Genomic DNA, 27714 nt, shown 5'->3' on the forward strand with positions numbered 1-27714 from the left:
TATTTCCCATTCATGCCCTTATCCAAACCTCTCCTAAATGTTGAAATCGAACCCGCAGTCACCATTTCCACTATATGCCAGAGAGCTGTGGAGGCCAAATCGGAACATATTGGAAAGCAGCCTTACCGACTGCAGCAAATCAAGAGGTATGGGTGGGGTGGAGGTTGGGAGAAAGAGAAAAAATGATTGGAAAGTGCAGATGAAGTCAAGATCATTTATTGAATGCTGGAACAGGTTTCAGGGGCCAAATGACCCACTGCTGTTTTTACTGCTTCACTGGAGATACAAGAGACTAGATTCTGGAAATCTGGAGCAACACACAAACCTCTAGAGGAACTCAGAAAGACATTGCTCGCCATTGACGCTGCCTAACCTGCTGAATTCCTCTGTCGCTTTGCGTGTTGACTCACTAATGCCCACCCACCCACAATTCCCTGGCTGGTTTTACCTGTCACCTGCCAGCTTGTACTCCTTCCCCTCCATGGGGCCATTTAGTTATGCCCTTGAGTTCTTCATTCCCCCAACTGTGTGAATTCACCCTCTGTTCCTTGTGATTTTATAAGATCACCCCTCATTCTCCTTTGCTCCAATGAAAAAATACCTTCTCAACCTCTCAGTCCTTCAAGCCCTGGCAACATTCCTGTAAATCCCTTTGGCACTTTCCAGCTTAATAGCATCTTTCCTACAGCAAGGTGACCAAAATTAGAATATTCCAAATTATTCTCTTTGAAGCACAAGAGGATAGGAGGATGAGAGGAGACTTGACAGAGGTGTGTAAGATTGTCTTAGAGTGGGCAGCCAGAGACCTTTCCCCATGGTGGCAATGGCCAATATAAGAGGATATCCTTTAAGAGTGAATGGAGGAAAGTAATGGGGGGGGGGGATGTTTGAGGTAGGTTTTGTTTTAAGACACATGTAAGTGCACAGAACACAGTGCCAGGGCTGGTGGTGGAAGCAGATCCATTAGGGACATTTAAGAGACTTAAGATAGGAACATAGACTCTGTGATACATGTTCTGTGTATTACTTGTTCACACTTTTATTGTTTGCATGATTTGTTTTGTACATTCAAAGTCTGTCAGTCCTTGTGTGGGTATTTTTTTGTGGATTTTATGGTGTTTCCTTGTTTTGTGGCTGCTTGCAAGAAGGTGAATCTCGAGGTTGTGTATGGTATAACTATACTTAGAATTTTGAAAAAAAAATGGAGGAAAGGGTTAGATTGATCTTGGGGTAGGTTATAAGGCCAGCACAACATCATGGGCTGCTGGGCCTGTACTGTGCAGCCTTACCAATGTCTTACATAACTACAACGTAACATTCCCAACTTCTCTACTCATACCAGTTATCAACCTTCATCAAGAACTATTCAAGATTATTACTGAATTCTAAAGCAGGAGTTCCCAACCCAGGGTCCACAGACCCCTCGGTTCACAGCAGGCGTCCATGGCATAAAAAAGCTTGGGAACCCATGCTGAAAGTGAACCTGGTACAGTCTGACAGATAAATGAATAAACACATTTCTGAGGCCAAACGCTAGACACCACCCAGTTGGAAGTATGTGTTACACACCCTGCTAATCTGAACTTTGAACTTCCAGGTAAACGCCAAACACCGCACCTACACTTGTGCATGCATTAAGACAATAAAATATATCTGGTTCTGTTTCTGGGAAATGTATTGTGAGATGCAGAAAGAATTTTTAAACACAGTAGAATCTTCTGGAGGCTATTAAAAAAGAGAAGTCAGAATTCTCGCTCAAAGCTCATAACCCCAAAATCATGTCATTAATTGACTGGGAACTGCTTAGCTGAAACCGCCACTTAACCAATGAATGAGTAGAAAATAGCATTTCTGCACAAGGACGTTGCTGTGGAGATGGTGTCATGTAGAAACGGCTGGGTGACTTCAGACTCGCATTGGTATTCAGAGGCACAAAGGTTCTCTCCCCATCAACCATCACCCATCCCCCCCAACCCCTCCCCTTCTCCAACCGCACCATTACTAGATGCTTTAAGAAGCTGGGAGTCTCCATTTATAAACGTCGTTGAGTTAGCAAAGAAGATCAGGCCACCTGAGCATGTCAGCGACAGAAGAAGAAATTCAACTTTGTACTGAAGTTCACATTTGGGTCTATTCATCGAAACAGACAGTGAAATATGTCAGTTGTGTTAATGACCAACAAACCCAAGGATGTGGTGGGATTAGCCCTCAAGGGTCGCCACACATTCCGGTGCCAACATAGCATGCCCGCTGTGCTTGGCAGAACATCACAGAACACAACTAAACAGAACAAGCAGCTAAATAACAACAGCAAAACAATCCCATTTCCTCTCTTCCACACACACACACACACAGTCCTCCAGCTTTCAGCTATCGATTTCAATCAACCTTCGGGCTTTGGCATCGACCCCCAGACTCTAGACTCGGGAGCCGCAGCCCTCGCACCTCATACTTAGGTGGACATCCAATCCCAGGACCCACCAACCTGGGATGGCCTGACATCCGGGAATGTCTTCCATCACCTTCCCATGTTGCTGGCTTTCAGGTGCAGAGCGGAGACCTGGACACGGGGCGTATTTCGTCCCATGTCCACGAGTTAAAATTAAAGCAGGCACAACTTTATAACTGATGGAAAGAAGGAATGTAGAGTGGAGCCTCACTCAGGAGGTGCCAGAGGTGGATCCAGCTGAAGAGGAGGAAGATTGTGAAAAAGAAAGAGCAGCTGGGAGGTGAAAGGTGCAGCTAACAATGGATTGCAGATGATGAAATCTGATCAGAAAGGAATATGGAGCATGAAGAAATGGAGGTAGTTAGAAGAACGAGGAGGATATCACTGACACTTATCAAATATGGTTCCTTAAGGTTGTTATAGCTGGGGATGGTAATGGGGACTCGCTCCCACTACCCTGTTAAGTGCTCCCAATGGCGTGCATCTCAACTAACCTCTGACAACCAAGTCCAGCTCCTGGCCTTCACACGTGGCTTAGTTGCTAAGCCCGGCGGAACCCTTTCCACCAACAGGAAAAGGGGCAAAGGCAGGTTATTAGCGCCCAAATACCAGTCGCTTCAGGCAGATGGGGCTTGTCAGCGCGCACAGCCTCTCTGGTGAAATGATATCGTATTTGTTAAATAGGGTACCATGCACAATTCTGATTTGATGGAGACAGCTGTGAGAAGCACAGAGGAACATCTGGAGAAACGACTGAAATGCCCGGTTCGCTGCCGCTGCTACTGTGCGATCGAAAATCTCCGGAGGGAAAGCCCCAAATCCTCGGCTTTGCCTGCTGCTGGCAACTGGGGCTGGGGTCGAAGCGCTCGGCAGAGATGGTGCATGATGCTTGCTGTCGGAGGCTCGAAGTTTTCGGACGACTCAGAGTTGGAATGTGGTCGGGCATGGCAGGGAGAGTTTTCTTCCTTCTCCCGTCTGCGTGAGGTGTGGGACTTTCGAGAGACTTTGAACTTTTTTTACCGTGCCCATGGCCCGTTCTTCATCAAGTTATGGTATTGCTTGCACTGTTGTAACCATATGTTATAATTATGTGGTTTTTGTCAGTTTTTCAGTCTTGGTCTATCTTGTGTTTCTGTGATATTACACCGGAGGAATATTGTATCATTTCTTAATGCATGCATTACTAAATGACAATAAAAGAGGACTGCGTGTCCTCATAATCTAATCTAATCTCTGGGTGAAGGGAAACTCTGATCTCAAACCTCCGCTGCCTTGTGGCTATACCTGCTCATGGGGAAGGCTTCAGGTGTAAACCCCAAGGAAAAACATGGAGGTGGAGTCCCTAAGACAGTCCCACGTTGAGTTCAATACTGACTGGCAACTCCTGCGACGCTGCTGATGTTAAAATGGTTTCATCAGCTGCGTGCAGGGGGACAACCTGGTGTATGGCTTGCCATATCATACTGCCCAGGCTTACATATCACGTAGACAGCTAGGGAAAGTAAACATCCACGGTTGACCCCGACAACGGAGGGCCTCATTTATTGAATATCGAGAGGCTTAGATAAGAGTGCGTGGAGAAAGGACGTTTCCTATACTGGGGTTGGGAGTTACGACCAGATGACACAGCCTCAGAATACAAGGATGTCCCTTTAGAACAGAGATAAGGAGGAATTTCTTTAGTCAGTGAGTGGTGAATTAGTGGAATTTATTGCCACAGGCAACTGTGGAGGCCAAATCATTGGGTATATTTAAAGCATTTGAATAGCTCGATCTGATAGTATCCTTAACATCAATATCTCATCTCTTGTACCTTTGTCTTTCACAAAACCACATTGTTCTTTATCTATTTTCAGTTTCTATCTTACGTTTATCCAGTTATGTTATATGGATCAGAATGTTGGACAATATCTAGTAACATGAGGAAATGAAATGAAGCAGCAGAGATGTGGTTTTTGAGAAAAATGCAAAGAATATCATGGACGAAATGAGTATCTAACAAGGATGTCATGAACAGAGCAAGCACAAATAGAAAAATAATGTATGAGATCATGAAAAGGCAACGTAACTTCATTGGACATGTGATTAGGAAAGAGGAGTTAGAATGCGCGGCAATTATGGGAAAGATTGAAGGGAAGAAAGCAAAAGGAAGGCAAAGACAAATGATGATGGAGACAGCAGCCAGAGAACTGGAAATGAATACCAATGAATTGATCCACTTGACCCGAAACAGGAGTGTGTGGGCCATGGCAATCAAAGCTCAAACTGGATATGGCAGCTGATGATGATGATGATGATGATGATATTTAAAGCAGAGGCTGATAGGTTCTTGATTAGTAAGGGTGTAAATGGTTATAAGGAAAAGGCAAGAGAGTGGAGTTCGGGGGTTAATAAATCAGCCATGATATGATGGTGCAGCAGGCTCGTTGGGCTGAATTCTACTGTGTCTTATGGTCTTATGATGGGGTAGGCAGATGGGAACAGTGAGGTAAGAGAGCCCAGTGGGAGGAGTGTGTAGGTGAGGGTCAAATGGACTGGGTGGAGGAGGGGAAAGAAACAGGGTTTGATTGTTGCTCCAGCATCTGTAGTTACTCGAACGGTAGTTATGACCCAGAAACAGGAACTGGCCAGGCACTCGAGAGGAAGCAGATTTCTGGACTGATGGGAATTTCTTGCAAAAGACTAAATGGGCCGAATTTACTCCTCCTCAACTGTGATACCTCAAGGATTTAATTTGTACGTAGCAAGCTGCCACAGCACTAACGGGATAACCGCTAAATCCCATGGACTGTTTTCTCACTCCCATCAAAGAACAGGCTACACAGAATCCGCGTCGGGACCACCAGACTCAGAAACAGTTACTTCCCCCAAGCAGTCACCTCCGCCCACTAACACACCCCACCACCACTACATCCACATCACCAAGCATCACTTTATGTACAAGTACATATAATCAGTCTATGTACATAACAGGTACTTTTACATAGTGTTTTATAGGATTACTTTTATATTTACAGTCAGTGGCAACTTTATTAGGTACAGGAATGGAGTGGTCTTTTGCTGCTGTAGCCCATCCAATTCAAAGTTCAACATGTCCGTCCGGAGAAGCTCTTCTGCACACCACCGTTGTAATGCACGGTTACTTGAGTTACTGTCACCTCCCTGTCACCTTGAACCAGTCTGGCCTTTCTCCTCTGACCTCTCTCATTAACAAGGTTTCCTCGCCCACAGAACTACTATTTACCGGATTTTGCTTTGTTTCTTGCACCATTCAGCAGTTTCTGAGATACTCAAACCACCCTGTCTGGCACCAACAATCACTCCACGGTCAAAGTCACTTATATCACATTTCATCCCCATTCTGATGTTTGGTCTAAACAACGACTGAACCTCCTAGCTGTGCCTGCATGCTTTTATGCATTGAGTTGCTGCCGCATGATTGGCTGATTAAATATTTGCATTAACGAGCAGGTATACAAGTGTACCTAATAAAGTCACCACTGAATATATGTTTGGAGTGTATATGTAATCTATGCTCATTAATGATGGTCAGTGTGTACATTGTGGGCCTGTTCACGTGCGGGGTGGAACATGAGAGCTTGGGACAATCTAGTTTGGCACCAGACCACTAAATATTATTGATATGCTATTGTGTAATGTACCAAGATGCAGCAAAAAACTTTGTTCGAATGCCACTCATAAGGATCATTCCATTCGCAAGTACGTTGATGCAGGATAAAGAAAACAGAATGCAGATAGTGTTACAGTGAAAGTACAGCACAGGCAGACAAATAAAGCTCAGGGTCCGCAATGAGGTAGATTGGCAGATCAAGAATTCATCTTATGGCGGAAGAGAAGTCCATTAAAGAGCTGGATGACAGTAGGATGGAAGAATACGGTGGTATGCTGACTTAAGCTTTTGTATGTTCGATAAGACCATAAGACATAGAAGCAGAGTTAAGCAGTCTGTTCCACCATTCGATCATGGCTGATCGATTTATTTTGCCTGTCAGCACCATTCTCCTGCCTTCTCCCCATAATCTTTAATACCCTTGCTAATCAAGAACCTATCAACCTCCATCTAAAATACACCCAATGACTTGGCCTCCACAGCCATGAATTCCACAGTCATCACCCTCTGGCTAAAGAAATTCCTCTGTGTGCCGGCTGGTGTCACAATGACATCGGTGCCGGATCTGGGAGCAGAGGTTCCCGGGCTCGAAATCAGTTGGGTGCGCTCCCGAGTACGCTTTCCATCCATGCTGGGTTGAGTGTTGAGATCGCAACTCGACCTCGTAAAATAAAAGGGAAAAATACTGCGAAAATGTCTGTGTGAGGAATGGCTCGTCACACAGTCTCTCTCTCTCTCCAGCCATGAAAAAGACATCATCACAGACGCACGCACGCACACACAGACGCAGACACACGCAGATGCACACACAGACTCGCACGCACGCAGGCACACGCCAAAAAAAAAAATTCCTCTGCATCTTCCTTTTATTCTGAGGCTGCGCCCTCTGGTCCTAGACTTTCCCATGATGAGAAACATCCTCTCCATGTCCGCTCTCTTGGCCTTTCAATACTGGATAGGTTTCAATGAGATTGTGCTCGATCGGAGAGGGAAGGAGAGATGCGAAGGGTCTGTGAACAAGTTGGTTGTTTTCCTGAGGAAGTTGGAAGTGTATACAGAGTCACACTGATTTACATGATGAGCTGATGGATTTCTAGCAGTGCTGGGCAGAGTAGTTGCACAGTGTTTGCATGCGACAGCGGCCACACCTCGGGCAACAGCTTCGACAAGCCGGCTAAGCCAAGTGAGGGTAGCCGACTGGTCTCAAACCCTCAGTGAGATAGGGAGTTGTCTATCCCAGCATGTGAAGACAGGCTCTGGCGGGTTGAGTGGACCAATGGAAGGTCCAATGGTCAAGAAGGCGGTCTCTGCACGCGTCGTGGAACATGTAGAGCAGGACAAGATACAGAAGATGTCCTGGTCATCCACTGCGCCTAGTCCCATCTCCAGCCGTCTCGACTCTGTCTTGCCACTGGATCCAGATGGGAATTGGGAAGAGAGAGTGAGGCTGACGCTGTGCAACTCTCCCTCACTTACATCCAAATCACACACTAGTCTCGACACCATCATAATGGTGTCGAGGTCCTCATCGACGTCAACGATGAAAGAACACAGTTGCCAATATCAATCTGTGATGATCTGGAGATGATACTTTTGAAGGTGCATCTGTCAAAGTTGACCTTACATGACATAACTGACATGATTTGTATTTGATATTACAGATCAAATGGCCGCTACGGGACTAGCTAATCTTCACCTCCATTGCATGTTCCTGCTAAAAGTGGTCAGCTTGTTTTACACCTCAAAAGTAGGGGTTCCCAACCTGAGGTCCACAGACTCCTTGCCCAATGGTGTTGTGCCATTGCATAAAAAGGTTGGGAAGCCCTGCCTCAAGGGAAAGATATCCAAACCAAAAAAGTTTTCCTCAAATCCAATGGTATTAGTCACGATGGAGTATTTGACCATGCTACACAGAATAATTTTGTCCCCATTTCAAAACCATGCAACCTACCAATTCAACTATACTTCTATCATAAAGTTCTATCACAAGGATGAGTATAGGTCATGATGGCACCAGGTTACGATGTCCGTTACTGTTGTGGCTCACACTTTTATTAGTTTCGGAAGGATGGTTTAGGGACAGTGTAGGAAGTTAGGGGTCAGGTTAGGGTTCAGGGACATTAAGCAAAAGAGTTAGGGGCAGGAGCTGGTGTTCGGAATGAACGTCAGAATGCTACGTGGTCAAAGGTCATCGATCCTGGAGGTCAGGTTGGCAGGTGCTAAGGAGGCCAGTGATCCCCAGGCAAGTGAGTCCTGGGTTGGAGCTACATATGGGCAGGAGTCACAAGGGCCAGTGGCCCTCCCAGCCCCTCCCCTCAGCTCACCAGGGTATGGAGTCCATGTTAGTCCGGAAGGTCAACCCCATGATCGGCAAGTCCTAGGTTGATAGCCAGAGGTCAAAGTCCAGAGGGCAACAGAGGATGAGGTCAAAGTCCGGAAGGCAACACCACAGGTCAAAGTCCAGAGCTCGGCAGATCAGAAGGTAGAAGCCTGAAAGAGACCGGAGGTAGAGGCCTGAAGGTTGAAGGCCTGATGTCTGCGAGTCTGAGGTCAGGGCCATGGAGGCTCCGAGGCAACCTGTCCTAGGATAGGAGGCCTGAGTATGTGAGTGGGAGGGTGGAGAGGGGCTTGTTTTGCTGCTGTTTTTTTGTTGTTGTTGCAGCTGCTCGTGTTGTTCTGCTGAACGCTGTGGGAACGCTGTGTTGGCACCGGTACCTGTGGCAACATTAGCAGCCTGACCCCAGCACATCCTTGGGTGCGTTGGGTCATTTCACTGTGCGATAAATAAACTTGAATTTTGAATCTTGAATCAGCTGTTGGGGGGAGGGAGTTCCAGGAATTAACATCTGATAAATAAATCTGTATCCATTTTCAAGCTGCAAATGTAAATTCCTCGTGTTTTAATCTCCCCTGTTTTTCTCCCACTCTAGAATCCATTGAAAAGGGTTCCTGAAGAAAGAGCGAGGTACCTCCCTGCTAACGGAGAAGCGAGTTACCGTGGTGATGGTGCTGCTTAGACCACACTGGCCTGAAGACTGAACAACATTCCTTTAGACGCAAGATGAAAGAAGCAGCAGCGGAGGCACAGTGTTCTAAAAATAAACTGCACATTCCTAACTGTCATCAGAAGAAAAGCAGAACGAGAAATGGTTATCTGAAATTAATGCAGGCTCACCCCAAACCACATGCCAACGGCCGAGTGATTCAGCAGTTCTGCTCCTTATGCAGTGGGTGGGTTGCGGGAAAGGGTGGGATTCTGTTCCTTAAGCTCCACTTCCACCCCACCCTCCCCCTCACAAGTCCCCAACCACCACCACTTCCCTTCCTTTTATTTTGCTATGATCCAGTACCATGATCAGTAATAACCTGGTAATTTCTCCCCCCTCCCACTCCCCTCATTTCATTTCCCACTCTGGTTCGCTTCTTGCCCCTTCCCTTCTCCTCATCTCCCTCTAGTGCCCCTCTTCCTTCCCCTTCTCCCATGGTCTACTCCACTCTCCTAACAGATTCCTTCTTCATCAGCTGTTTACCTTTTCCACCTATCACCTCCCAGCTTCTTACTTCATCCCACCCAACTGGCTTCACCTGTCGCCTACTATTATTTTAAATCCTGTAACGTTACAGATGCTGAATCATTGAATATACTCAAGGCCCAGGCTGGTTTTCAGGAGCGTTGGACAAGTGAGGATTACGGGCAACAGGCAGAAAATCAGAGCCGAGACCAAGATGAGAACTAGTTCTGAAGTCACGCAAACCAACCTGCCCTCCACCGACCAACTGCACTTCGTGCTGCCTCTGGAAAGGGGAGGACCCCTCCCACCCCAATCATTCTCCCTCCTTCTCCAATGGGGAAAGATAGAGAAGCTTGGGAGCACGTACTACCAGACTCAAGAACGGCTTCTATCCTGCAGTTACCAGACTCATTAATGGACGTTTCATACGATGAAGGTAAAATATTGATTTCCCAGTCTAGCTCATCGTGACCCTTCCACCTCATTTTTCTACCTGCACTGTTACTATACCACTATTTTCCTTTTATACTATCTCAAGGCACTTATGTCAGGAATGTTTGGATAGCATGCAAACAAATCTTTTTATTGTGCCTTGGTAGATGTGACAATAATAAACCAATTACTTTGTGATAGTAAACACACACAAAATGCTGGAAGAACTCAGCAAGTCAGGTTGAATAGACAGTCGACATTTCGGGCTGAGACCCTTCATCGGGTGCAGGCTTCACGGACTGTACCGTTCACTCCTGCGCTTATTTCTGGCAGCATATCACGTGAGACCACACCTGGAGTACTGTGTACAGTTTTGGTCTCCAAATTTGAGGAAGGACATTCTTGCTATTGAGGGAGTGCAGCGTAGGTTCACAAGGTTAATTCCCGGGATGGCGGGACTGTCATATGTCGAAAGATTGGAGCGACTGGGCTTGTATACTCTGGAATTTAGAAGGCTGAGAGGGGATCTTATTGAAACATATAAGATTATTAAGGGATTGGACACACTGCAGGCAGGAAGACTGTTCCCGCTGATGGGTGAGTCCAGAACCAGAGGCCACAGTTTAAGAATTAGGGGTACGCCATTTAGAACGGAGTTGAGGAAAAACTTATTCACCCAGAGAGTGGTGGATATGTGGAATGCTCTGCCCCAGAAGGCTGTGGAGGCCAAGTCTCTGGATGCTTTCAAAAAAAAGATGGATAGAGCTCTTAAAGATAGAGGAATCAAAGGTTATGGGGATAAGGCAGGAAATGGATACTGATTGTGGACGATCAACCATGATCACAGTGAATGGCGGTGCTGGCTCGAAGGACCGAATGGCCTACTCCTGCACCTACTGTCTATTGTCTACAGTGTATCATTTCACAGTGCCTGCGAGCACCATTCAGGGTTTAATTCCCGCCGTAAAGTACAATCTCTCAACACCTCCGAGTGCTCCGGTTTCCTCCCACATTTCAACAACATGTGGGTTTGGGTTAGTAAGTTGTGGACAATCCGAGTTGGCACCAGAGTTGTGGCTACACCCGCAGGCTATCCAGCACAATTCTTGCTGATTTGATATGATGCAAATAATGCATTTCACTGTATGTTTTCATCTTTCAATTTTGTACATATTACAAATAAAACTAATCCATTTTTTTCTGTAAATATATTGTACTACATCCATTTTTTAAATTCCATCCATATACCATTGCACACTCTGATTCCACTGGGTAATAAATTGTTTTGGAAGTGTTACTGCCTCAAATTTTTATTTTGTTTATGATAGACCACTTGAAGCTGAACACATACAATTTCAGACCACATGTGTCACAGAGGAATTTGGAGAAACAAGAAATTAACTTTTATTAAATATGATGCATTTAATTGCATAACAGTGCTGACTCTTTGCAATAGTTCGACTAAGCTAAATATGTTTTGTTGATGATTTTCATTTGTACTCAGTGTCTGAGGCTTCTCACTTAAGTGTCCAACAATAATCAGCCAGCATTGATGGACTCCAGCTGCCTTGATACTGTTTCTCCACGACCGCAATGTCCTGGTGAAACCTTTCACCATACTCATCACTAACGACGCTAAGATTTGCAAGGAAGGAATCTAAATGGGAATGCAGAAAATGAATCTTCAGTGGCATGTTGAACTGCATGGTTTTGTATGCTTGAAGCTTCTTGTCAACCAACTGCACATAGTTCGGTGCTCTATATTTGCCAAGAAAATTTTCAACAATATCCTTGTATGAGTTCCATGTGATTTTCTCCAGTCGCACGAGGAGTTCTTCGAGTTGCCTGTCATTGATGACCTGTTTGATTTATGAACCAACAAAAATGCCTTCCTTAATCTTGGCCTCGGTTTTTCTGACTTGAATTAGGAATTGAAGTTGCAAATATAGGTAATTTCAAAAATCGTGTGAGATAGGGAAACTTCATGCTGAATTTCATGGTCAGCAGCCAAAAATCCATAAGATACACCCAAAAGTATTCCAGAAGCAAATGTTTTATTGTCCAGTGTTATCAGATTGCAATCACAGAGTTATACACCACAGAAGCAGACCTTTCAACCCACCATCTCCATACAAAGCATCAAGTATTCATCCATAGTTCCTGTCTCAGTGATTTTAATGTGACGAGTCCTTGATGAGGATGGCTTGGACCCAAATGATGGAGTATCCAAGCCTAGGATCCAGACACAACTTCAAACTGGATCGGGAATTTCAGCTCGAAACAAACACTAGACGAGATCACGAGTAGGCTTATGAACACCAAACCTCAATTCAGGTGCTCCTTAAATGCTCAATCCTTGGTGTCCAAAACATAATTGCCTATGAGCTGGAGTGTGCTGAATCTTTGAAGGTGCCATGCCAGCTATCCATACTCCAGGGGGTTAAAACATCTAAACTTTGGAAGCTGACTTGGATGGGGGCATGTCATAGCAGGACCCCCGTCCCCTGTGGCCAACTCACGATGGCCCTGGCTGCTCAGAGAGATAACGACTGTAGTCATGGATGAGACCCAGATCCAAGAAGACTCCTTCAGGCACCCAGGACCTCTCCTCCACTCCAAACCCTTCCCAGTCCATGAGATATTGCCAAACACCTTGAACAGTATGCATCCAAAATTCTTCTCACGGTGAAAACCTGTTCCCCATCAGCAAACCTGGGTGGTGGTGGGACTGATGGTGGTAGGGCTAACGGGCTGCTGTTCACAGGCTTTAACTTGGAAATGTGGAAAGTGGGGTTGATCTTGAATGTCCTGGGGAGCTGTAAGGTGTAGGCCACCAAGTTTACTTTCCCATAGAACTCTGAAGGGTCCAATGAACTTGGACTCCGCTCGGAGAGGCAAATCCTGAGTCGACATCTAGAGCTGTTGCCCGGGCTGCAAAACTGGTCCCTGTCTTCTCTTGTGGTTAGCCTTAATTTCAGCCTTCTGTGTAGAAACTAACAAAATCTCTCTTGCCCTAGCTCATCTTTCCTTGCAGTGTTGGACGAGATCCTCGGCTGCAGAAATCCCAGCCTCTGCCTTCTGCTCAGGGAAGAGTGGCAGATAATACCTAAATTAGCGTTTGGAAGGAGGCAACCCGTGCGCCAAATGCTATAAAGCGTCGTAGGCGACCTCTGTCCATATCAAATGTTTGCTCCACTCATTCAGTCTTTGACAGGCCAGGCATCTTAAGGTATATTCCATATCTTGGTTCACCAGCTCCATCTGGCCATTGGACTGCAGGTGAAACTCAGAGGAAAGACTTGCTGTTGCCCCAATCAGCTTGCATAACACCCTCCAGAAACGTGACCCAAATTGTAGACCACAATCTGACACAATGTCTACCAGAAAACTACGGATCCTGAAAACCTGATGCAGGACAATCTTGGCCATCTCCAAGGTGACAAATTTTCAGGCCTTCAAAAAACTATCCATAATTACGATGATAACGGTCTCCCTCTTGGAGGGAGGAAAACCCATGACAAAGTCCATGGAGATGTGAGCCCATGGTCTTTCCAGAAAAGGCAGAGGGTGAAGAAGCCCTTGGGTGTGGGGCTCCCTGTTCTGGGCGCACAACTTGCATGCCTTCATGTACTGATGGACCTCCCTCACCATTCCAGTCCACCAATATCTTCTCTTAATGAACTCGAAGGTCCTGGCAATCCCTGGGTGAGATGTCAATCTTGATTCATGACCCCACTGAAGAACTTGAGGCCAGACGAGACTAGGAATGAACCGCTGACCTGGAGGGCTGTTCTGAGGAACCTGCCCTTGTGTCTGGGCCTTACGAACAAGCATGTTGATCCCCCAACGAATTGGCGCTATCACCTTGGCTTGGGGCAAGATGATGAAAATTCTCATTTGGGTTCATCGAACTGCCTGGACATGGCATCTGGCTTCTGTTTCTTAGAAGCCAGTTGATAGGTCAGGATGGAATTAAAACAGTTGAAGTAAAGGGAGCTCCTGGCCTGCCTGCAATTCAGTCTCTTTGCCTCCTGAATATAAGCCAGGTTCTAGTGGTCCATTTGTACAATAAAACGGTTCTTGGCCCCTGAGCCAGTGATGTTATTCCTCCAGAGACAACTCGACCACGAGCAGTTCTCCATTCCCAACGTTGGGAGTTAGCTGTGCCGGGGATAGTCGCCTGGAAAAGAACACACACGGTTGCAGTTTATTGCCCAAAGGCAATCGCTCCCATGAGGAAGGGAAGGTCCGGGTTAGGTATGACCAAAATGAGCGCTGTCATGAACCCATTTGAGCTCTACGAAAGCAGCCTCTGCGTCAGTAGTCCAAACAAAAGGACCCATGGATCTCTCGGTTAGTGCTGTCAGCGGAGCCACCACTGAGCTGAAGTTTCTGATAAACTTTCGATAAAAGTTGGCAACTCCCAGTAATCAGTGGACTTGCTTCACACTGGATGGTTGTGGCCAATCTCCAACAGCCTGTGTCTTACTAGAGACTATCTTGAGAATGCCATTAGAGATGATGAAGCCCAAAAAAAAAATAGTGGTTACGTGAAATTCGGACTTCTCCAGCCTGACGTAAAGTCCATGATCAAGAGGCCTATTTAGGATATCTCTGACATAAGCAACGTGCTCCTCCATGGACTTTGAGAAAATTAGGATGTCATCCAAGTAGACGAAGACCTGCTTATGGACAGCATCCCAGAGCAGTAGTTGCCCTGAGCAGAAGTCTGTCCCTTGCTAGCTGCTGGTCTCGGAAGAGTCTGGGGGTTGGTACACCAAGCCGAAAACAAACCCTCTTACAATGGTTGGACCAAGCAGTGATTCTCCCCTCCCTCTAGTCCACAGACAGGTTATGCTGAGACAGCTAAGGATACCTGAGGATCAGGGGTATGAGTGGAGAGTCAGTAATGTAGAAACTAATGTCTTCCACATGATCCCCTATTCTCATCTACAATGCCATAGTCTGTTGCTGGATCTTCCCGGACCCTAGCAGGTGGCCGTCCATGACAGTTGCAGGCAAGAAAGCACTCAACTCTCACAGCAGTATGTCAAACCGACAGGCGATCCTCTATCTAGAAAATTACGTACTGCCCCAGAGTCCACAAAAGCCTTCTCCTGCCTCAGGTTCTTACCCCGGGTATCTCTGCCTTCAGCATGAAACCAGAATCCGTGGTGTTGGGTGAAGTGGCTGCTACCATCACAGTCTTCACGATGTTGGACAGTCTTAGCAGTTCCCCAGGTGGCTGCAGCTTTGGACATCTGGCCTGCAGGTGATCTGCTTCCCTGCAGTAAAAGCAGCAATGTTGACTCCAGTGCTGGGACCTTTCATCGGTGGAGAGTCTAGTGCAACCCACCTACATGGGTTCAGCTGGATACTGAGCAGGTGATGGGCTGGTCATACTTTGAGATTGGGGAGTGGAACAATGATGCGTTGAGTCCAGGCTCAGGCTAGCCCTCCTCGACCTCATGATATAATCCCACCTACGCTCTGCCAGATGATTATTGAGACGGATGGGCTGGTTGATAAGAAACTCTAAGTTCTCTGCTGGTTCTTCCAAGGTGAGAGGATCCTTCAGTTTGTCTCGGAGTCTGTGGTGGTTTAGTATGGCAAAGGCCTCCCCGTTCCAATGACTCTCCTGGGCCAAGGTCTGAAATTTGATCGCATAGTCGACCGCTGACCATTTCCCCCCCTCCCCCTGTCGAAACTTCATCAGGTGGTCTGAAGCTAGCTGGCTCCAATGGGTTTGATAAAACACCTCCCTCATGGCAGCTATGAATTCCTCTGAGTCCGAGCAAATCTCAGACCTGCATTCCCAATGCACGGTGGCCCAGGCTAGAGCTCTCCCAGTCAGAAGAGAGTTAATGAAGCCACCTTTATGCACTCCGAAGGGAACTGGAATGGCTGGAGCTCATACATTATCAAGCACTGGATGAGGAAGTCGTAGCAAGAACCCGGGTGTCTACCATACCTCTCCGGGGTTCGAAAATGTACTGGCTCCGGAGCAGGGCCAGTTGGTTCTCTCAAGTGACTCTGGCCTCCTCCTTGCAAAAGTTGACCAATGGCTACCTGGAAGTCATGTGTCTCCAAGCTCTGTCGGGAAATTTCCTCGCTGTGCCTGGTCACGGTGCATGAAAGACTCTGATACCCCGCTGGGTCCCTACTGGCTCAATCATACTGTGACAAGAGTCATTGACAAGAATGGCTTGGACCCAAACGCTTGAGTATCCAAGGCTAGGAATGAGACACGGCTTCAAACTGGATCAAGAATCTGAGCTCAAAACAAACACTAGACGAAATCACAAGTACGCTTACAATGAGTACCAAACCACAGTTCAAGGTGCTCCTTAAACGCTCAGTCCTTGGTCCCCAAATCATGAGTGCGAATTAATGGGACTGTCCTGAATCTTCAAAGGGGCTGCACCAGCTATCCATACTCCGGAAAGTTAGAGCATCAAAACCTCATAAGCTGGCACGGATGGGTGCGTGTTGTAACAATTAATAAGTGGTTCTCAGTCTGACCCAAACCTGCTTGCTACCCTATGTCCTGTATGTTAGTTATTGTGGAGAAGCAACAGCAGTGCACAAGATCCAATATCGATGAATAAAATGGAAATATGGTACTCTGGCTGAAATGGGACTAATGGAAATAGGAAGGAAACTGAGGGCTACGGCATGATCCTGGGAATGAAAGGGTTAATGCATAAGTGTTTGATGGCTTGTACTAGATATTTAGAAAAATGGGGTGGGGGGGGGGAGAATCTCATTGGAATTTTTTCCAACAAGCTGCAATCACTGCAAAAGGTCATTCACTGGTGAGGCTGCATGAGGTTTAAAAGGAGCTCAGGGCTTTTCAGAATATTTAGGGAGGCTGCAAACATCATGATTTTTTTTAGACACTCAGCAGGGGCTAATAAAAAGAAGCAAGGTGCAAGAGGAGCAGCCATTGTTGGAGCGGGCCAGTGTTAGAGAGGTCAGCAGGTTGCCATGAGAACATTTGCAGGCTAGAACTTAAGCTTGAGAAGTCAGAGGTATAACAAGTGTAGGCAGGATGGTGGTTAAGGCAATAGAATGCTCCTCCTGCAAGATGGGTGGATTGCAGGGTACCTGACGATCTCCCTGATGACTATATCTGTAGGAAGTGTGATCAACTGCAGCTCCTGGATGGATGGACTCAGGGACATCCAATGAAGCTTAAAAATGTCATAGATGAGACTTTTACTGAGGTGGTCACACCCAAAGTGCAGGCTTCAGATAGCAGATGGGTGACCACTAGGAGAAGTAAAGGGAATAAGCACTCAGCGCAGGGTCTCCTGTGGCTATTCCCCTTAGCAACAAGTATACCCCTTTGGATACTGCTGTGGGGGGGAGGCAGGGGTGACCTATCAGCCTATCAGAGTACAGCAGCAGCACCAGGCCAATGGCACTGTGTCCAGCTCTGAGACTCACCAGAGAAGAGTAACATCAGGAGAGCAATAGTGATAGGAGACTCGATAGTGAGGGCAATGGACAGGAGATTCTGTGGCCGCAAAAAACACACCAGGGTGGTGTGTTGCCTCCCAGGTGCTAGAGTCCAGGATGTCTCTGAATGGCTACAGAATATTCTCAAGATTTAGGGTGCCACCAATGACATAGATAGTAAAGAGAGAAGAGGTCTTGCACAGTGAATATAGGGAACTGGGCAAGAGGGTGAAGAGCAAGATCTCCAGGGTAGAATTCTCTGGCTTACTCCCAGTCCACGAGCTAGTAGGGCAGGAATAGGATGAATGAGTGGCTGAGGAAGTGGTGCAGGGGATAGGTTTTCAGATTTCTGGATCTTTGGGTTCTCTCCTGGGGAAGCTGTGGCCTGTAGAAAAAGGATGGGTTACGCCTGAACCCAAGGGGGACCAATACCCTTGCGGGCACATTTGTAACAGGTGTTGGGGAGGGTTTAAACTAATCTGGCAGGAGGACGGTGCTGAGGATGGGGCAGTTGATTGTGAGGAAGGACAGATGATGGGGCAAAGTTGCAGTCAGTGTGATGAGTTGAAGAGTAACATGGGGCAAAATTTAAAAGGGTGAGGAATACAGGACTGAAACTTATATTTGAGTGCACACAGTATACAGAATAAAGTGGATGATCTTGTCGCACAGTTAGATATTGGCAGGTATGAGGTCGTGGGTACCACTGAATCGTGGCATAAGGAAGATCATTGTTGGAAGCTTAACATCCAAGGACACCCATTGTATCAAAAGGATAGGCAAGGAAGCAGAGGAGGCTGTGTGGCTCTGTTGATAAAACATGAAATCAAATCATTAGGAAAAGGTGACATAGGATCAGAAGATGTAGAGTCCTTGTGGGTAGAGTTAAAAAACTACAAAGGTTAAAAAACCAGGATGGGAGATGCATACAGGCCTCCAGACAGTCTCCAGGATGTGGGCTACAAATTACAAGGGGAGATAAGAAAGGCATATCAAAAGGGCAATGTTATGATAATCATGGGGAATTTCAATATGCCAGCAGATTGGGAAAATCAGGTTGGTGCCGGATCCCAAGGGAGAGGAACTTGTAGAATATCTATGAAATGACTTTTTAGAGCAGCTTGTGGTTGAAACCACTTGGGAAAAGACAATTATGGATTGGATGTTGCGTAATGAGCAAGATTTGATTAGGGAGCTTAAGGTAAAGGAACCCTCAGGAATCAGTGATCATAAAATGATAGAATTTACCCTGCAGTTTAAGAAGGAGAAGATACTATCAGATGTATCAGTATTTCAGAGGAGTAAAGGGAATTATAGGGGCATGAGAAAGGAGCTGGCCAAAGTTGATTGGAAGGGGACACTATCAGGGACGAGAGAGGTTCTGAGGGTATTCTAAAGGCAAGATGACACAACTGTGGCTGACTGGAGATGTCAAAGACAGCATAAAAGCAAAAGAGAGTGCATATAATAGATCAAAAATTAGAGGGAAATTAGTGGATTGGGAAGCATTTAAAAACCAACAAAACTAAAAAGCCATAAGGAGAGAAAAGGTAAGGTATGAAGGTAAGCTAACTAATAATATCGAAGAGGATACAAAAAGTTTTTTCATATATATGAAGAGTAAAAGAGATATGAGAGTGGATATTGGACTGCTGGAAAAATAGTTTGGGGATAAATGGCAGACAAACTGAATAAGTATTTTGCATCAGTCTTCACTGCATAGACACTAGCAGTATGACAGAAAGTGACTGTAGTTGCTATTTCTAAGGAGAAGCTGAAAGGTCTGAAGGTAGATCAGTCAACTAGACCAGATGGAATACATCCCAGGGTTCTGAGAGTGGTAGCTGACGAGATTGTGGTGAAAGTAGTAATGACCATTTAAGAATCACTAGATTCTAGAGTGGTTTCGGAGGACTGGAAAATTGCAGATGTCACTCCACTCTTTAAGAAGGGAGGGAGGCAGAAGAAAGGAAATTATAGGCTTGTTAACCTGACTTCAGTGATTGGGAAGGTGTTGGGAGTCCGAAATCAGCACGGCTTCCTTAAGGAGAAATCTTGCCTGAGAAATCTGCTGGAATTCTTTGAGAAAATAACAAACAGGATTGACAAAGGGGAGTCAGTGGATGTTATTTACTTGAATTTTCAGAAGGCCTTTGACAAGGTGTCACACATGAGACTGCTTCAGAATGAGAATAAGAATCAGGTTTAATATCACTGCAATATGCCATTAAATTTCCTGTTAAATTTACAAATTAACAGGAGAAGAGCCCATGGTATTATACAAAAGATAATAGCATGGATAGAAGATTGACTGCCTGGCAGGAGGCAAAGGGTGGTTAGCTGCTGGTGACTAGAGGTGTTCCGCAAGAGTCGTTATTGGGACTTCTTTTCACATTATATGTTAATAATTTGGCAAAGTTTGCAGATGATACAAAGATAGCCAGAGGGGCAGGTAGTGTCAAGGAAGCAGGGAGTCTGCAGGGTGACTTAGACAGATTGGGAGAATGGATAAAGAAGTGCGGAAGGAATATAGTGACGGGAAGTGTGTGGTCATGCACTTTGGTAGAAGGAATAAAGGAGTAGACTATTTTCTGAATGGCAAGAAAATTCAAAAATCAGAGGTGCAAAGGGACTTGGGAGTCCTTGTGCAGGATTGCCAGAAGGTCAACCCGTAGATTGAGTCAGTGACAAGGAGAGGACTAGAATATAACAGCAAGGATATAATGGTGAAGCTTTATCAGGACTATTGTATGTGGAGCATTTGAAGGCTCTGGACCTGTACTCACTGGAGTTTACGATGATGAGGAATCTCACTGAAACCCATCAAATATTAAAAAAGGCCTAGAAAGAGTAGATGTTTCCTATAGTGGTGAGTCTAGAACCAGACAGCACAGTCTCATAATAGAAGGACATCCCTTTAGAACAGAGGGTGGTAAATCTGTGGAATTCTTTGCAATATACAGCTCTGGAGGCCAAGTCATTGGGTATATTTAAAGATTTAAAGCGGAGGTTGATAGGTTTTTGATAAGTCATGGCATCAAAGTTCATGTGAAAATGGCAGACTGGGGTGCAGAGGGATAATGAATCAGCCTTGATGGAATGACAAAGCAGACTTCCAGATGGCCTGATTCTTGTCCTATGTCTTATGGTTTTATGGAAACCTACTGAATATTGAATGGCTTAGACAGAGTGGGTGTTGAGAGGATGTTGCCAAATGGGAGAGGTTGGTCTTAGACCAGAGGGCACAGCACCAGAACACAAGGACGTCCAAAGATAAGAAGGAATTTCTCTAGACGACTGCGGAGGCCTAGTCAGAGGGTATATCTAAAACAGAGGTTGATAGCTTCTTGATTTGTAAGGGAGTCAAAGGTTACGAAGAGAAGGTAGGAGAATGGGGTTGAGAGGGGAAATAAATTAGCACAATCGACAGGTGGAGTAGACACAATTCTGCTTCTGTTTCCGAGAGTTTGATGGCATTGGTCAGCATGTTGAGTATAGTCATGTTGCAAATTGTATAAAGCTTTGTTTTGCCTTCATTGTATTGTGTGCAGTTCTGATCATCGCATTACAGAAACGACATAGAGGCTTTGGTAAGGGTACAAAAAGGAGTTCACCAAGATGTGGCCTGGATTAGAGAATAGAAGGAAAGGCATATTGGCTATAAGAAGTGGAGAAAACTATATAAAATTATAAAAGGCAGTTGGGATTAGTTTGGTTTAGCATCATGGATGACTTCGGCACTTTGGGCCAAAGGGCCTGTTACTATGCTGAACTATACTATGTCTGAGGGAAAAGATAAGGCGGGAGAATAGCTGTTGGAGAAAATGAAAATGAAAGGATGGGCAGTAGGCCAGAGGAATGCAAGGATCGGAATGGGAGCTGGCTAAGATAGGCCAGGTTAGGAGAAAGGAACAGTATCAGAGGCCAACGAAAGAAATAATTTGAGCCGAGCACACTGATTTGAATGGTACTTGCACAGGTATACAGGCAAAAAAGGTTAATTGATTTTATAGAGATACAGCATAGTAACAGGCCTTTGCAGCCAACAAGCCTGCGCTGCCAAATTAAACCCACGTGACCAATTATCGCACTAACCCGTATGTCTTTGGCATGCGGGAGGAAAACAGAGTACCACGTGCTTTGCCATCTATTCATGGGGAAAAAGTACAAATTCCTTACAGACAGCAGCAGAGTTGAGCACAGGTCACTGGCACTATAATAGTGTTACACTAACCATTACGTTATGGTGCCGCACAAAGAGGCCTTAAATGCACATGGTCCAAATATGGGCAAATAGGACCAGCATAGATGGGAACCTTGCTTGGCATAGACCAGATGAGCCAAAGAGCCCTTTCAGTGCTCTGTGATAATGAAATACTAAACATTAACACAAGTTAGAATTCCTTGGCCAAGAGCCATAGATGATTCAGTGCATTGAAGTAATAATTGCCATTTTCCTTTCAGGTGACAATCAGAAATGAGAGCACCCACTGAAAACTCTGAGCTCATTGGAGAGGTCAGCCTTGAACCAGTACAAAGTATTAGGGTTGGTCCCAAACCTACAATAAACCAATCTGAAAGCTCGAAGAGAAAAGCCACGATAGGAAGTCTCCAGTGGCTAAGCCGTTGCGATTCAGTTTGAATCGTTTGAGATGGTGTATGCAGATGATTGTTACCGTTATAATATATAGATATAAATTCTTTCATTAACTTTGACAGAAATGAATACTGTTACCACACAGTCAAGGTACTTAAGGCTTACACATTACAATATTAGCTTAGTGCAGGGTTTCCAGGTTGGGGCGAATGTGACTCCTGGGGATGATACAAAATCTATCAGGAGAGCAGGGCTGTGGAGTGCAAGTACAAAGAAGAAATTGTTCAAGGCATTTGTAGGGCACTGGGTATTAGAGGGAGGACTGAAGGAGAAAGACTTGAGGGAGAAAATCTCAGATATATATAACTCTGCTTGCCCCATTATAGGGAGGATGTCAAGGGGGCCCGCAAAAAAGGTTTATCAGGAGGTTGAGATTAAAGGGCATGTGCTCCAACGAGAGGTTGGACAAACTGCGGTTGTTTTCTCTGGAATAGCGTAGGGAGACCTGATGGAGATTAATAAGATTATGACAGGCATAGATAGAGTAGACAGACAGTACCTTTTTCCCAGGGTTGAAATGTCTACTGCCAGAGGCCTTACATTTAAGATAACTCTGTCATGGATGGTCCCAAGCATGGCTGTAAAAGGAAGAGGGTTGGGTATGGGGCTACTAACCCCATCTCACAAAAACCCAGACCTACAGAAACCAACAGAAGCCCCGAGGACCTCACCCCTTGGAGAAGAAGGATCTCTGCCTAGAAGACGTATGAAGTCGTGTGGTGAAAGCCACAGGCCCAATCAGCCTTCGGCCCAGGACAGAGGACTCCGGCAAGCTGCTGTTGACTTAAGAAGAAGGTGACATATTTAAGGTGAGATGGGGTAAGTTCAAGTGAAATCTGAAGGGCAAGTTTATTTTAAATCACAGAGAACGGTGGGTGCCTGGAATGTGCTTCCAAGGATGATACTTCATACTTTATTGTCACCAAACAATTGATACTAGAGGGTACAATCATCACAGCGATATTTGATTCTGCGCTTTCCGCTCCCTGGATTACAAATATTAAATATTAAAAATAGCAAAAATTAGTAAACATTAAAAATTTAAATTATAAATCATAAATAGAAAAATGGAAAGTAAGGTAGTGTAGTGCAAAAAAACCGAGAGGCAGATCCAGATATTTCGAGGGTACGGCCCAGATCCGGGTCAGGATCCGTTCAGCAGTCTCATCACAGTTGGAAAGAAGCTGTTCCCAAATCTGGCCGTACGAGTCTTCAAGCTCCTGAGCCTTCTCCCGGAGGGAAGAGGGATGAAAAGTGTGCTGGCTGGGTGGGTCGTGTCCTTGATTATCCTGGCAGCACTGCTCCGACAGCGTGCGGTGTAAAGTGAGTCCGAGGACAGAAGATTGGTTTGTGTGATGTGCTGCGCCGTAGAGGCAGAGACAGTAGGGAGTTTTAGGAGACATTTATAGGCAGATTAATGTGAGGGAATTGGAAGGATATGGACATAGGCAGAAGGGATTACTTTGGTTGGTTAGTTGATTACTAATTTAATTGGTTCAGCACAACACTGTGGGCTGAAGAGCCTGTTCCTGTACTGTACAGTTCTGTGTCCTGTGTTTTGGAGTGGCAAGAGTTGTCTGGACAGTGGATACCTCATGTAATTCATAGATGACCTACAGAATAGGGGAAACCAGCACAACAATTTCACAAGTGATGGGAAGGTAGAACATACGAGATCCCAGATTCGTTTATTCATTACTCTACACAGAAACACACAGTGACCTGCGTTGTTTGCACTAACAAATGACACGCCCAAAGGTGTGCTGGAGGCAAACTGCAAGTGAAGCCACACATTCCTGGAACCAACGTAGCGAGCCCACAATGCTCGGCAGAACAGCACAGAGCACAAGCAACAAAACAAGCCCCACTCCGACCTCCCACCCAAGCACACATACCCAGCCCGCTAAGCCCAAGACAGGCTGTCTTCTTCAGTCTTCGGTCTGCAGTCTCCAGCAGATCCTGATTCAGACTGAGACATGCAGACCTTGGGCCCGCGACCGGAACGCAGAACATCACAGGCTCTACGGCCCACGAACACTTAACCTACTCTTAGATCAATCCAACCCTTTCCTCAATTCTTCTATTATCCATGCGCCTATCTGAGTCCTTTAAATGTCCCTAATGTATCTGCCTCTACCACCACGCCTGGCAGGGCGTTCCACACATTCATCACTCTCCATGTATTGACTACATGAAAACTGAAGGGTAAGAAGGGAGTGTGAGCTGTCTGTACTCCTGATTGTGGTGTGTAATAACAGAAACTTGTCAACCACTGGCGTAGTATGGATTATAGGAGGCAGAGTTATCATGGCATACAGAACGAATCCTCTGACTGGGATATCAATGAGCCACCCACTAATATTACTGTTGATGACACAAGGTAAAAGTTCACAGTAATTAGAAACTTTTCATATTTCATGGACAGTGGCTATAACCACATTGTTTAGACCACAAGTCATAGGAGCAGAATTCGACCATTTGGCCTATCGGGTCCTCTCCAGCAATCAACCATTGTTGATTTACTTTCCCTCTCAACACCATTCTCCTGCCTTCGCCCCGTAACCTTTGATGCCCTGGCTAATCAAGAACCTATCAACCTCTGCTTTAAATACACCTAATGACTTGGACACCATGGCCGTCTGTGGCGATGAAGTTCACAGATTCACCATCCTCTGGCGAAAGTAATTCCTAATGTTTGTTCTTCTAGTCTTCTCCACCACAGTAGGAAACATCCTTTCCACATCCACTCGATTTAGGCCCTTCAATATTCAATAGGTTTCAATGAGATCCACCCCAACCCCATTCTTCTAAATTCCAATGATGTTAGACCCAGAGCCATCAAACATTATTAACTTCCACCTTATCTGCCTGCAGTGCACTTTCCATTGCGCATCTCTTGTTCTACATGTATTGATGTGATAGAAAAATGATCTGTATGAATGGCATGCAAAACAAAAGTGTATGTGACAATAACAAACCAATTAAAAATTTATGCCTAATAATACAAGAAAACTCTCACCCTTGTCTTCCTCCATCTGAAGCCAAATCCCTTCCAGTTTTATATTACTGACAGCCTTCCGGAATATTTTTCACGTGGTTGTTTCTCACTCAGTGTTATGGGAATATGAGAGTTTTTAAAAATTAAGCCATACCACATGTATTGTAAATATCTGTTTTGTATGGACTGGAGATGTCCTGAGCAATGACAATATAGTTGTATTCTAAAGAGTGGTACAGTTCTTTTGGCACAACAACTTTATGTCAACCCTCAACAGCCCGATCAACTACTTACAGTCCCTGTAGAAGGAGAAACAGAGGCAAAAGTGCTTCAGCGAGTTCTATGGTGACGTACCAAATCTCAAACTGGCCATGTCCTACGAACAGGGAAGAACCTAGTCTGAGGTTACCAAGATCCACTGTGGCCTCTTAATTGTTGCCTTGTATCAACTGTTCCCATTTAAAATAAAACATTTGGTGTAATGAGGCACAATTTTTAAAGCTCCCCTATCACCTTGCCAATGTCCATTAAAGTAGATCTCCAGCTGTTTTAACAGAAGCCATCACATCCGATGCCAACTGATCCAACTCATAAAAAAATATAATGCGGAAAACACCTCACTATTTCCAACCATAAATGACTAGGCACCACGTAACTAAAGCCACTGAAATCGATTCCAGATAACTGCTGAACCACAAGGTTAAAATTTAACAGACCTTTGAGGGAAAGGTGCGTATTTTTGAAGGCAGCTCATGTGCACATTGTCTTAAAACATCTCATACGCTTCTAGCAATTCAAAGAGTGCTTCAGGAACGCGCTCTCGCTCCCCATAATTCTCAATATCTCATTCAACACTTCATATTTTTATCCTCATATTCATGCACCAACTCATTTAAGCCGGAGATTTCCATTTTATTTACGTTACCAACCTGTGGAATGCCGCCAAACTCTCTGGGCTTGGCTGCTTTTTTCGGTAAATATCTGGTTCCTTAAGGTGATTTTCTCCCCTCCTTTTCCTTCCTTATTTCTCCACCCTCGTTGAGTTCAGATGAAAAACGAGCCTCCAAAGAGGGGGAAAACAGCGAATCGTTTCTCACTTTTAATAATCCTTCCCCCGGCAAACAAAAGCTAACAAGTCTGAAAACAGAATAGAGGAAACGGGCTAAGTATTAAAAAGGAAGATTTGGGATTAAAACAATCCCCGTTAAACATTAAATACTTTAGATCCTGAAATGGACCTGAAAAGAACACGCTCTTTCACTCAGCGGTGATTCAGCAGCAAGGCAGCCAACCCAACAACAACATTGAATCTGGGTATTTCTATTTGAAGGGAAAAATATCTGAAGTTGATTACAGGTATTAAATTGTCAAAATAGGTCGAATTGAAAAGATTATGGTTGTTACTCACTGTTTTCCGGAGATACTGAGAAAATTATGTTGTTTTCAGCCTCTTCGCTTGTTGCTTGTATGAAAACAAGTCAGTTCCTGGAATTCCAGGGTCAGATGATACCCACACACGCAGATGCCTTTCATTCACAAAAAAAAAACACACACACGCACGTCACTGACTGGATGGCCATAGATGGTAAAGTAATGACGTCAGTCAATCCGATCAAAAGAATGATGTAACCTTTCGGAGAAGCCATGTTTGTGCGGGGCAAATGGGTGCGCACTCCTCCCACTAGTGTGAGGGGCAAGCGTGCTCGCAATAAAGGAGGGTTGTTGTCTCTCAGCCCCACTTGCAAGCCGGTTCTCAACAAAGAAACAGCTGTTTTTTTTCCACGGAATTCTGCTTTCTAAGCAGTAGAACTGAAACTGAATGCAAAGAGGGTCTAACATAAGAGTTTTAAGAGAACAAAACACACAAAATGCTGCAGGAACTCAGCGAGTCAGGCAGGATCTACCAAGGGAAACAATCGACCTTCCTTCCAGAACTGATAAAGCATCTTGGCTGGAAACGGCGATTGATTATTCTCTTCTATAGATGCTGCCCGACCCGCAGGATTCGTCCAGCATTATGTGTTTGTTGCTCAAGATTTCCACCATCTGCAGAATTTCTTGGGTTTATTATTCGCAAGAGAGCTTTCCAGAAAATCTACCCGGCAGCTACAAGCAAAGGAGATGGAGGCACTTAACAGGTCAGGCAGCATCTATAAAAGGAAATGGACAATCACGTTTTGTGTCAAGACCTTTTATCTGGAGCAGTGAGTTATCTTTTTTGATCTATTCACTGACACATACAATATATGAATTTAATAGCTCCACAGGCTGGAATGAAGGAACTCAGAAATTATTTAAATTTATAATTTATCTAAATATTACAACAATCCCACAACGTGAGGGAGTAAAACTCTGCATTATGACTCTGTCACAATGTACAGGCATGTGAATTTAAAAGTCTAATGGCTTGTAGAAAGAAGCTGTTGGTCCTGGCTTTAATGCTGTGGTACTGTTTGCCAGAAGGAAGCAGCTGAAACAGTTTATGGTTGGGGTGACTTGTGTCCCTGATGATCTTCCAGGCCTTCTTCCTGCACCTGCTGCTGTAAATGTCCTCAGTGGAGGGAAGTTCACATC

At 45.1% G+C, this 27714-nt stretch overlaps 1 protein-coding gene across 4 annotated transcripts in view; it reads right to left on the bottom strand.

Annotated features, from left to right (window-relative positions):
• LOC134353912 (transcription factor MafK-like) overlaps positions 1-27714 on the bottom strand; it is an 87972-nt gene that overhangs the window by 32866 nt on the left and 27392 nt on the right. For 3 of the 4 annotated variants that reach the window (XM_063062436.1, XM_063062434.1, XM_063062437.1), the window contains one exon: positions 26070-26277. The gene's annotated coding sequence lies outside the window, so the exon portion shown is untranslated. Of the gene's footprint in view, positions 1-26069; positions 26278-26548; positions 26670-27714 lie in introns of those variants that run through there. The other variant, XM_063062433.1, reaches the window with a different exon arrangement.

This window comes from Mobula hypostoma, chromosome 11 (assembly GCF_963921235.1).
Source record: "Mobula hypostoma chromosome 11, sMobHyp1.1, whole genome shotgun sequence".
Classification (NCBI taxonomy): Eukaryota; Metazoa; Chordata; class Chondrichthyes; order Myliobatiformes; family Myliobatidae; genus Mobula; species Mobula hypostoma.